This window comes from Echinops telfairi, unplaced genomic scaffold (genome assembly GCF_000313985.2).
Source record: "Echinops telfairi isolate 266 unplaced genomic scaffold, ASM31398v2 ScPeMD7_7469;HRSCAF=8507_0, whole genome shotgun sequence".
Lineage (NCBI taxonomy): Eukaryota > Metazoa > Chordata > Mammalia > Afrosoricida > Tenrecidae > Echinops > Echinops telfairi.
In genome coordinates this window covers 51,801,818-51,812,665 of record NW_022111372.1, presented here as the reverse complement: position 1 = coordinate 51,812,665, position 10,848 = coordinate 51,801,818, and the positions used below count along the sequence as shown (strand labels likewise).

General features: G+C 49.8%; 1 protein-coding gene across 2 annotated transcripts in view; it reads left to right on the top strand.

Annotated features, from left to right (window-relative positions):
- The first annotated feature begins 358 nt into the window (after nucleotides 1–358).
- Nucleotides 359–10,848, top strand: part of HRH2 (histamine receptor H2) — a 68,445-nt gene continuing 57,955 nt past the window's right edge. For both annotated transcript variants that reach the window (XR_006679528.1, XM_045284636.1), the window contains exons 1-2: nucleotides 359–432; nucleotides 1,541–1,668. The gene's annotated coding sequence lies outside the window, so the exon portion shown is untranslated. The remainder of the gene's footprint in view (nucleotides 433–1,540; nucleotides 1,669–10,848) is intronic.

Genomic DNA, 10,848 nt, shown 5'->3' with positions numbered 1-10,848 from the left:
CTGGGAGAACAGCCAAGTGCCTGAACCACTGTGCCACCAAGACCCCTGCAGGAGGAAGACTGGGGGAGAAAGGAAAGGGGGCGAGAGTGTCCTGCGCGCGCGTGCGTGTGTGTGTGTGTGTGGAGTGTGTGAGTGTGTGTGTGGGAGTGTGGGGGGAGGATAAGGTAGTGTGTGGGAGTGTGGAGTGTGTGTGTGCACGCGCGTGAGCACGCCCATGTGAGCGCGCTTGGCTTGAGAAAGAGAGAAGCTGGGGTGGGAAGGAGGGGCAGAGAGCGAAAGGAGAAATGGGGAGCGCCCAGAGAGTTGGGGGCGGAGCCGAGGAAGTCAGCGCCGCACTGGGCATCCCAGCCTGGATCCGAGCGCTGCAGGCGCGGGCAGGCGCGGGAGCCCAGGCTCGCCTGGCCAGAGCCCCACCGACTGCGGCGGCACCAGGTAAGGCGACCGTCACCTCCTCCCTCGCTGGGCCTCGCCTCAGGCGGGGGCCAATGCTGGCTGGAGCCCCTGCCCGCCGCCAGTGGGCTGTGCCTGACCTTGGCTGATTCCAAGCTTCAGGTTTCTTCCTGGTGGCCCAAGAGAGGCATTGCAGAATCGGAGGAAGCCCTGGTCTGCCTCAGGGCTTAGGGTGCGGGGTAGGGGTTATGTCCCTACTGCTGCGTTGGCATGGGTTTGGAAAGTCCACCCGCGCCGAAATTGCCCCAGTTTTGCCCGGGTTCGGGCTGGACAGTGACGTTTGGGGTAGGGTGGGGGAGCCGGGGCTAGAGGAGGGCGATGTGTCCCTAGGAGCACAGAGTGACTTTCTCTGTTTAAGGAAGACCAGCAGGGAGCCAGGGATGGGGGTGGGGTTGCCCTTAGCTCCGCTGAGACCCCAGGCAGCCAGCTGTCTATGATTGGTGTCTGTGATCCGGGAAGTAAGATCAGGGACAAGCAGTGCCCTGCCAGGTGGAGCCCACCCTAGAATATTTGATGAAGGGCACGCCTGCTGAGTGACAGACAGGGACAGGCAGCTGATTACCGGTGCGGCTGCTAAAGGAGCGTTTTGACCTTGAGCCTGAGAACCTGTGTGTCCTCCGCTGTGAATGGGGAAGGGACCTGGAAGTGTCCCTATGTGGGGCAAGCTCATGGAAATGGTGCGTGCTGCTCCCCAAGAGACGTAGTGGCCTAAGCTTCCAGGCTCTGGGCACCTCCTGGGAACCCATTGGAACACACCAGGTCCTCTCCCTCGCCTCTCCCTGAGATGGTCAGTGGGATGGATCAGACTGGCAGTCTGGCTGGGCATGCAGCAGGGACCCCGGCTCCGTGCAGAGCCCAGGAACCCTGCTCCTCATTGGCTATCTAAGACCTGGCAACTCCCAAATGATGGCTTACAACAGTAAAAATCTTGCTTAACCTCTCAGAGCCTCAGTTCCCTGATCTCTAAATCAAAGAATTCCTGTATATATTGGAAATAGTGACTTCCACCCCACCCAGCCCCACCCCTAGTCATTAGAGGTTCTCATGCAGAAGGGAATAGATTTTACTCATCGACATTTCTGACCCTCAGGTAGAAAGAGGCCAGAGTTTAAGAAACAGCATCTCTCGAGCACCTGCTTAATAAAGGTACGGCATTAGCAGCACAGTCGTTCTGGAAGCCAACCCAGTTTACAGATGAGGCAAGCCAGGCTTACAGAGGTACGTGGTTTTCACACAGGAGCAGTGGTGAGAAGAACCTGAGATGGGGTTGGACCCAGGTCCACCTGAGCCCAGGGTGTTTATAATGGTACCGTGTGGCCCCCAAGGTTTGAGTGTTGGTTTCTGGTTCCACTTGTAGTGGGAAGAACTGCCACTTATGACTGAAAACATGCACTGGCAGCGGGGTTAGGCCATTTTTGCCTAGTGCTTCTTTTGGAAGGAAGGTCCTGACTCAGCGACCTATGGGAAGCAGGTATCAGGCCAGTCTGCCAGCTTCATTTCCTTCTCCCACTACCTTGTCCTGGTAGACTCTTCCCATTAACCTTGGCCTCCTCTAACATCCTTCGGTTCACAGGCGCTTTCTGTTCTCCATCTCAGTTACTGGAGTGGACTCTCCCTGGCCCTCTCCCAGGCTGGGTCTGAGAAGTTGAGTCCAGCTGTGGTCTATCTCCACCAAAGCCTCAAAGATGAGGAAGCAGGATTAAGTGAGAATCCTGAGGATTTAGCGCAACTTTCGGAAGTAGATTCCTGATGCTGGGAAAAATGGGTATCTTGGCAGGCTGGAGAAGTTCCTTCACCAGAAATGTTTTCAAAGTAAGGGAGGACTAAGTACATCCAGACAGACTGATGGAATCAGAAGAAAGCCTCTTCCCACTGCACAGATAGTCACCAACAGAGATAGCCAGAGGTACAGCCACAGAAGATCAATTAAGTAATTTACAGGGTGAGGCAGTGAGATTATAGAATAACATTTGGCTATTTATAAAAGCAAGATATGAAATAAGGGGACTTGCTTGTGTGGTGGGAGATGGGGGGGCAGCCTTAAAAAGTCATGGGAAAATGGAATTAAAAGCCGGTGGAATTTCCCCCCCCCCTTTTGACCCCCCCCCCCCCCCATACACACACACACTCCAGGGAGCCCTGGGAACCAGTGGTTAAAGTGCTCAAATGCAACCCCCGAGGGTCAACAGTTTAACCTCTTTGCTGCTCCATCAGAGACAGGCAAGGCCACCTGCTTGCATGAAGGTGGCAGCTTCGAAAGCCCTGGGGCAGTCCTGCTCTGTCGTGCAGTGTTGTTATGAGTCAGCATTAACTCGAAGGCCATGGGTTTATATACAAGGGACTTCAAAAGGTTCTTGGAAGAAGTCCACTCTCATTCTATTCACCATGAACTTTCGGATGCCCCCTTGTGATGTATGTACATGTGTGTGTATCAAACTGCCTTCAAGACAGTCGGTATGTCTGACTCCACTGCTGTGGTTAGTATGTCAACCCATCTCCTTGAGGGGTTCTGTCCTTTCTCCTGGCCCTCTGCTTCACCAAACAGGATGCCCTTTTCGACAGATTGGTTTTCCTGCTGACCTATCCAAAGTAAGCAAGTCATAGTCTTGCCGTCCTAGATTTGAAGACACACCTTGGTCGTATTTCTTCTCAGACGGATGTGTTTGTTCTTCGGGAAGTCCACAGTACAATCACTATTCTTCACAAACACTAGCTCACATGCATCGATTCTTCGTGGGCCTCCCTTATTCGTTCCCCAGCTTCTGCATGCTTCTGAGGCAGTAAAATGATCATGGGGTGGGTCAGGCACACCTCAGTCATTAAAGCAGTATCTTAGCTCTTGAAAACTTTCCAGAGGTCCTTCTGTAGCAGATTGTTTGACTTCTTGATGGCTGCTTCCATGACCATTGATAGATCTCACCCAAGAAGAATGAAGTCCTTGACAACTTCATGTTCTTCTCATGATCTTTGTCATGATCTTGTTTATCACTCTAGTCGATGTCGACGCCACGAATATCCCAATTTGACAGAGAAGAAACCAAGAGTCAGATACAGTAGGCTGCTTGTCCATGGTCACAGAAGATTTCAATGCAAGCCATTAAGAGTCAGAGTCTACACTCCTAAGCAGAGTTAGCCCAAAGGACCTGTAAGCACCTACCGCAGGAACCCAGTGGAAGGCATGCCTCTTTGCTTTTCACAGGTGAAGAAATAGCTCAACGGCGAGGCCTCCAACGTGCTAGATTGTATGCTGGTTGTTGAGAACTCAAAGCATGTCATCTCTGAGGGCTTCCAGACAGTGCGGTGAGGACCAGGGTGGAGGCCAGGTTCATGTCCTATGGGCTTTGACATGGGATGTTCACAAACCTTGGAGCCACAGAGGATGCAGAGGGAAAGCTACCCAGAAATGATCTAGTAAAGTGGCTCCAGGTGGACACGAAGGAATTCACCAGGTGAGCATGACAGGTTAGAATAGTGCTCCTGGACTGAGGATAATTTGACCCCTCAGAGGATACGTGATATAGTTGCTGTTACCCCCGAGTGAGAGGGAGTGGGGACAGTCCTGGCATCTTGTGGACAGAGGTCAGGGATGCTGTTAAACATCTCACAATGCACAGCAAGCCATCTCTGCCCAAGCTATTGAGTACTGAGATTAAGAAAACTGGGTTGGAAGGAAACGGCATTTCTGAATAGGGACCAGCTCATATGAGATACGTACAAAGGCATCCACAAATATTTACTAAGTGCCTACTGTGGGCTGGTCAACTTTCTCTCCATGATTGTTGGCCACCTGATCTCATAGCTTCTGCTCTGCCTCCCTATGATCCAGTCTCCAGAGCAGTTTTGTTTTTCATAGAACAGCTTTACTTGTGCACCAGACAATTCACTCATTTAAAGTGTACAATCCCGTATAATCAGCGTTATGCAACTGACACTAGAACGTTTGATATCAGAAGATCTAACCATGGAACATTTCCATCACCCCCCAAAGAAGCCTGTATCCACTCATTGCTCACCCTCCGCCAACACCCTGGGCAATTACTAATCTACTTGGGCTTTCTAGAGCCACCTCCTCCGGTAGCTCATGGCCACGGATCATGCGATGTACGGGTCTTCATCTTTAGCTTCTTTCTCTTTGCATTATGTTTTCAAGGTCCATTTATGTTGTCGCTTGGAGCAGCATTTCATTTCTTTTATGGCAGAATCACATTCCATTATATGGCATGGGGATGCCCTGTTATGTCTGTCCACGCTTTAGTTGGTTTGGGCTGTCTCTACTTTGGGGTTATCATGAATAATATAGCTGTGGCCCCTTGTGTATGCTTTTTTTTTTTTTGTAGCTACATGTATCCGTTTATAAGGGATCTATTCCTAGGAGTAGAACTGTCATATGACAGTAGAACTATGTCATATGACAACTCTACATCTTACCCTTTAAGGAACTGCCCCTGCTTTCCAAAGCGACGGCAGCGTTTTACATTCCCAGCAGCTGCACATGAGGGTTTTGTTTCCTCCACCACCCTGCCAGCGCTTAGTGCTACCCATCTTTTTAATATAGCCACTCTCGTGGGTAGGAAGTGGCACCCCACTGCAGCTCTGGTTTACCTTTCTCTGATGACTAATGGTGGGGGTTGTTTTTCCCTGTGCCTGTTGGTCATTTGTAGATGTTGGGGAACAGTCTGTCCGGAGCAGTGTTGTCTTTGAAGCGCGTGTGTGCCATGCATGCCCTTCTTGCTTGAGCTGGTCCCTGATTCGTGGTGACCCTGAGCGTAATGAGCCAAAACCCTGCCCAGTCCTCACTTTCCACATGATGGTGTGTGGATTGGCCTCTGCTGACCCACAGGGTCTTCGATGCTGATGTCCAGAAATAGATTCTCCTCGCCCACCTCGTCTGGAACTGCAGGAGCCCATTCAGTGTCACTGGAGACACAGGCCTGCAGTGACACGTGGTGACTGCACAGGCATCAGCTGGGGACAGTATCCTCAGGGGTTCCCTCAATTCGATGGAAAGCCAACTCCGCACAAACTCTACAAGGCCCGATATGACCACACCCTTGCCTATAACTTTGAATGCGGCTCCCTCTCGCTCCTCCTACTGACTGCTCTCCTCACAAGATCTCTAAGCAACATGCTTTCCCCCTGCTTGGTCTTCTTGCCTTTGCCGTTTTTTCTGTCTGGACCCTTATGTGCTTAGCAGCTCTGTAGTCAGCTTCAGAGAGGAACCCAATCTCTCTCCAGGCTCAAGTGCCTCCCAGTCCCTCCCCCGTCGGCCTCAAGGTTTCCTTTAATCATGTATTATTAGGTGACAGAGTCTTTATTAGTCTGGTAAAAATACACATACTCACACACATATATGTGCCTGTGCGTATAACATACACTGTGTATAATACACATACTCACATATAGATGGTATGCATGAGGGTAAGTCAAAAGTACTGCTACAGAATCATGTTCGTTATTAGAGGCCATTTAATCAATTCTGGCTCATAGGGACTCTGCACAGCAGAATAAAACACTGCCCTGTCCTGTGCTGTCCCCACAATGGTTCTGTGCCAATCCACCTCATCGAGGGCCTGCGTTTCCACTGGCCCTCTACTTGACCAAGCATAGTGTCCTTTTCTAGGACTCAGCCTTCGGACAGGTCCAAAGGACAAAGTCTTGCCATCCTCGCGTCTGAAGAGCTGCTCGTCCTCCAAGACCGACTTGTTCATTGCTCTGCACCCACTCAAGTATCCATGGTACTTGAAATATTCTTCACCAACGCCCCAATTCCAGTCATCAAATCTTCTCCAATCTTCCTCATTCATTGTCTAGCTTTCCCAGCACACGAGCCGACTGAAAATGCAGCGACTTGGCTCAGGTGGACCTTAGTCCTCAAAGTGACATCTTGGCTCTTGGACACGTTAAATGGGTCTTGTGCAGCGGGTCTGCCCAAATGGACTACGTTGGTTGATTTCCCTAAGTGCTGCTTCCCATGGGTGTGGATTTTGAATCCAAGTAAAGTGAAATCCTTGGCAACATCAATCTTTCCTCCCTTCATCATAATGCTGTTTATTGGCCCAGTTGTGAGGATTTTTGTTTCTGTTATATTGAGATATAATCTATACTGAATGCTGCCATTTTAGGTCTTTCTCAGTAAATGCTTCAGGTTTTCCTTGCTTTCAACTTGCTGTGCCATTGGTACATAGAGCAAGTTGTGATAAATGCCTATGAGTCTTCCTCCAATCCTGATGCTACATTCTTTATATAATCGAGCTTCTCAGATTATTTTCTCAGTATACAGATTGAATAAACACAGTGAAAGGGTACAATCCCAACCAATCTCTTTCCTGACTTTAAACCATCTAATAGTCCCTTGCTCCAGTTGAGTGACTGCCTCTGGGTCTCTTACTGGTTTGACATGGACACACTCAAGTGCTTCGGAATTCTCATTCTTTGCAACATTATCCATCGTTTGCTGTAATCCATTCCGTCAAATGTCTGGGCACAGTTGACAAAGCACGGTCAGCCATCTTTCTAGTGCTCTCTGCATTCACCAAATCCAGCTCACTGTAGCAATGACATCTCATATTCCCCATCTTCTTCTGAATCCAGCTTGAATTTTCGGTAAACTCCTCTCAGTACACTGCTGCAAGCATTTAAAAATTAACTTCAACATGCTTTTACTTGCATGTGATAGTAATATTGTTCAATGATTTGTGCTATCTGCCGGGTCACATTTCTTTGGGGTGAGGGGCCAGTTTGGTTGGCCATGTCTCCCAAATTTCTTGGCCTAGAAGAATGAGTGCTCCCAGTGCTTCATCAGTTTGTTGAAACATTTCCATTGGTCTGCCACTAATTCTTGGAGCCGTGTCAATGCTAATACCTTCAGGAAAGCGCGCTACTGTCTTCAGCACCATTGGTTCTTGCTCATATGAGACTTCTTGAAATCTTTGAATATTGAACAATTCTTTTTTTGTACAGTGACTCTGTGTATCCCTTCCATCTTATTTTAATGCTCCCTGAATCACTAAATATTTCACCCAAATTATCCTTCAAATAAGGCAACTCGAGGCCTGGGTTTTGCTTTTTTCCCCCCCTTTCTTACGTTCTTTCAGCTTAAGGAATACTGAAGGCATTCTTCCTCTGGGCTTTCTAATTCCAGATCACCGTGTCTTTCTCTATAACACTGTCTTTGTCTTTTCACGCTGCCCTTTGGAATTTTCTGCTCGGCTCTTTCACTGCATCCACTTTAACTACCTTATGTTCAAGAGCAGGGTTCAGGGTCCCTTCTGACATCCACTTGGGTCTTTTTCTAGCCTTCCTTTTTAGTAAATCTTTGCTTTCTTCATGCATCTTCTTCTTCTTCTTTTGAATGTTCAAAAGAAGTTACCTCATTCTGTTGTTGTTCTTGATGTCACCCCCCAATGGCTCTGGCCTTCTGTCATCAGTATTCAGTGCATCGATGTATTCTTAAGGTTTTCTCTAAATTCACGTGGGATATATTCAAAATCATACTTGGACTCTGCATATTTGCTTCCACTGTCTTCAGCTTTTTGTGGTGTGTGTGTGTGTGTGTGTGTGTGTGTGTGTCTGTATCCATTTTTCCACTTCATGCTCGTATAAGTGGGATCACATAGCCCTCTTATGTCTTTATTCACTGAATATAATGCTTTCAAGGTTCATCCTTGCTGTGGCATGTATCCACATATCAGTTCCCTATGTGGCTGAAAAATAATTCATTGTATATACAAAGGGACTTTTAAAAGTCTGCAGGGGAAATTCCATTATCTCTTCACTCCATTTTCCTGTAAAATATTTGAAGCCCCTTCTTGGTGTCACTCACTGTGTGACCCTGGGTGGACACCAACCCTTTGCACCTCAGCTCCCTCTTGGAGGCAGGACTGGATGATTGCAAAGGGCCTTTCTGACTCCACTCTTCTCCAGTGTTGGCTCTGAGACCACACTGGCAGGAGGGCCCAGGCGAGTGCTTTTGAGGTGAGAGAAGGGTGGCTGGAGCCAAGTGGGACAAAGATAGGCTTCGTCTTCAGGGCTGATCATCGCCAGCCCCCGGGGACAGTCTCCAGAAGTTTCCAGCAGCTATGATGGGATGGCCAGGTTTCAGACATAGTAGGGCATGTCCTAAATGGCTCACCAGCCCCAGCAATAACTCTGGCATTGCCCACAGTTCCTGAGAGAACAATCTGCCAGCCTCAGCTCCCTGGCACCAGAGCCATCCACTCGCTCACTCAGTCGCTCAACAAACACGTCTGGGGCTTGTGCCTGGTCTGGGCATGGATAAATGGGACCCCCATTGATGGTCTCTTGATGTACTGAGGGCAACAAATATGTGACCTACAGACCATGCCACAAAGGGACAGATGCAGCCCCTTCGCCATGTGCACACCACAGAACAGCGCCCACTCTGGCCAGCCCGGGGGAGGTCGGGAGGGATTTGCACTGCTGGGTTTAGAGGTGAAGGGGAAGGCAGCAAGTAGACAGTGCCCAGGACATTTCAGATGGAGAGGGAATGCGTGCAAAGCACAGACCTGCAAAACCAGGTGTATGGAGGCGTTTGGAGCAATTTGCTTTGGTTTGAGGCCCCAGGGTCAGTGGATGGAGGCCTCAGCACCCCAGTCAATGGAACCCCGATCTAGAAAAGCCCTCCGTGCCAGGCTGACAGGTTTGGTCTTTGTCTTCTAGACTGAAGAAGTCACACACGATTTTAGCCTGACTGCTGTGACCCAGATTAAAGGCTCCTTCTCCTGACAGCAAGCAGGCAGGGCGGAGTGGGGAGGTGGGAAAGGGGGGCCTGAGGAGGGAGCAGGCTGCCAGGAAGCTAGGCAGGATGAAGGTGCTCCTGTCCAGGTGGGCAGTGAGGAAGGTCAGCACACTGCAGCTGGTGAGAAGGAGGGAAGGAAAAGCTGTCCTGAGAGACAATGTGCCAGAGGACATGGGGACAGCTGTCAGCCTCCTGTGTCAGGTCGGGCAGGGCAGGCAAAAGATGCTCAGGGAGGAGCATCTTGCAGGAGGCTGGGGCGGGAGGGGAGATGCAGCAGGAAAAAGAGGTACAGAAGAGATGACTTGGCTTTTCTAGAACCCCTGCCATCCACAGTCCCCTCTGAGAGTCCTCACACCTGCTGGTGGGTACAACTAAGTCAGCAATTGAGATCCTAGCTTGACTCCATTCACCTCTGTGCTTGCCAGAAGCACAGATGTCTCTCCTAAGAGCCCCTGTAATGAGCATCTCTAGGCCTATCTTGGGATGCACTGCCTTTTTCTACAGTGTTGTAACCTGGCTGGGCTGCCATGGGTATTTTTTCCTTAATTTTTTTAATAGAGGAGACTTTTATGCCCTCCTCAAATAGAGCAGAGTGAAAAGCCTGTCTTCCATCTCTGCCCCCATCTGCCCCACACATACCCCTCCAAAAAGAAGAGCATGTCTTAGAGGTGGTGGAACCTTCCAGACATTCCCAATGCAAATGCAAGCAAGAGCAAATGTGCCTGCACACACACAGGAGCAGCCATGCCTGGCGGGAGCCTGCCCCAGAGGGAACACTCAAAGCCATTTCCACCGATAGAGAACGGTGGATGGTCATGGTCATGCTGCCCCTGCCAGAGACGCAGAACCGATGCCATTGTTGTCAGGTGTCCTCGACCATGTGAAACACCCCCGTCCTGTGCCATCCCCACCGTCCTTCTCTCAGAACCCAGAGCGGGGTCCCTGTGTCAATCCATCCTGTCGAGGGTCGTCCTCCTTTTCACTGACCCTCTCCCTCGACCAAGGAGGGGTCCTTTCCCAGGGACTAATCATATCTCCAGAGTGTGGGAGACTGAGTCTCGCCATCCTTGCTTCTCAGGAGCATCTGGCCGTACTTCTTCAGACAACTGGTGAGAGCGGGAAAAGCAAGCAGGCCCATCGAGTTCTGGCTCTCAGAGGACTCACTGTGTGCACTTTGATTTTTGACACAAAAGGGGGCCAATTATACTCCTGGTTCCATACCTTGTCCCTTCCCTCCCTCCTTCATTTTTTGTAACTGTAGAATTAATTCTCAATGCAGACACTTTTGAATAAAAGAATGTCGGAAAGATAAACCAAGAGCAGTGGGGAGACGAGTCTAGGAGATCAAAGGGGAAACCCAGACTTTAACCATTAAAACTCTGCTGGTTGATCTCCCCCCGATGCACTCTGGACCTGCTCTGGTTTTCAACCTTTTTTTCCTAGTGGAGTTTGTCTCCGAGGTGCTCTGTCATTGGAGGTCGCCCCCTTGAAGTTGTGGTCTGTGTTTTTCTGCCTTTTGGTACATGAAGCCCAGGATTGATGAACGTATAGGACAGCAGTAGAATATGGGTTTGGGGAGGGAGATAGTAAAAGGGAGACGATGTTAGGGAGTCCAGGAAGAAAGGCGTGTTTGGAAATGA